The sequence below is a fragment of the Taudactylus pleione genome, unplaced genomic scaffold, assembly GCF_031769625.1.
Source record: "Taudactylus pleione unplaced genomic scaffold, aTauple2 ptg000572l, whole genome shotgun sequence".
NCBI classification, from domain to species: domain Eukaryota; kingdom Metazoa; phylum Chordata; class Amphibia; order Anura; family Myobatrachidae; genus Taudactylus; species Taudactylus pleione.
This window is the reverse complement of record NW_028284974.1, coordinates 475,655-477,315: the sequence shown is the minus strand read 5'-3', so window position 1 is coordinate 477,315 and position 1,661 is coordinate 475,655.

Sequence of the window (1,661 nt, the reverse complement as noted above, 5' to 3'; positions counted from 1 at the left end):
AAATTAAACAAATGTTTCATAGCAAACAACAATGCATTTAATACATAGTGATATTGTTGCACATTTCACTTTTAATTACCGGCTCCAAGGAGGTAAGTACAGTAGAGGAGCAAAAGATATAGGCAGGGCTGCTGTGTGATTTTTCACCAGGGCTGTCAACTGCTGTTACGTCCAGATGGTGTCCGTCACGTATTGTGTTGCGCTATGGCAATCACCAGACACACTTCCCCCGTCACTCCACCCATGGCTTTATCAGAGGTCACTTCCTAGTTGACTCAGCAGTACTGTAGTTAGGAGAGCAACACAAATTATGGCTGCGAGCTATGGATTGGAGACCACTGGGCTAGATTTACTAACCTGCGGTTTGTCAGAACCACCTATGATTAGTGGCTTTGACAGATGGCTTTATAAAACTGTAACAGAAATAAATGCTAAACTAGACCGATTTAGCATTTATTTCTGTTGAAGTTTTAAATCCACCTGTAAAAAATAAATAATCGGTGATCGGCGGTGGCTTTGACAAGCCTCAGAATACTAATCTACCCATAAGTATCTAGTGTTGGATTGCATAACCCTTTTGCATGCTAGCACGATAGAATAAAAGTGAGTGTGGACCACCTAAGCCTTTATCAAAGTGCTAACCAAAATTCCTCGTTTGTTTCTTATATAGGAGGAGTTCATGCATTATAAAAAAAAAACAAAAACAAAACTATGGTGCCTCCTTTGCCTACAAGAGATCAGAGAAATTGTCCATGGGAGCACTTGGGGGAAAAAAAAAAAAAAAAACAACCTACAATTGATGGGCTCTTGCTGAAAAGAAAACAATTACTGTAGAAAACATTTGTGGTATCTTGCCAAAAGCTACCCGGGCAGCACATTGGGAGACCCACATGCCCAGGGGAGGAAATGATTATGGGGCTGCTAAGATGAATCCTTTTGTTATAAATTCAACACTAAGCACAAAATGTGTGAGTTACAGATGGCCTCTGTGTGTAGCGCAGGTTGAAACTAATTACATGTCGACATTTTTACCATTTGACATTTAACTGGGTACACACTGTCGGCGGATCCGCCAACACAGCGGCTGTTCAGGTAAGCTATACACACTTACTGACCGACTGCTAGACATATCGTACTTGTAAATTTGAATAGAATATTTTGAATAACGTGTATTTGAATTTGCCCGCCCAGCTGAGAAGTCAGTCCCTACAGCACGTTTACAGGCGGTTGGTGGATCGCCCGTACACACTGACAGATGGGCGATATATCTGAACAAATATCGGCGCATCTGCTGTGCGGCAAAGCAGATGTGATATGTCTGAACTCTGTCATTCACAGACATATTGGGGGTATACACCCGACAGACGCGCTCGCGATATATCTGCCGTTTGACTGAACAGCCGATATATCGCCCAGTGTGTACCCAGTTTATGCCGAGGTCGACATTGTGGATGTGGACGTTTTAAATATGTCGACAATCGTAACGTCAACATTCTGGTATCGATATTTTGATTGTTGACATTCCGAATCCCTCCAAACAGGTAAATAAGTCTAAACAATATTTTCACATAATCATACATGAGAAAAAAAAAAAACAAACAAAACAAAAAAAACTGCAGTATCGGTATCTTATTTTATACAAAAACAACCAACTACAGAGA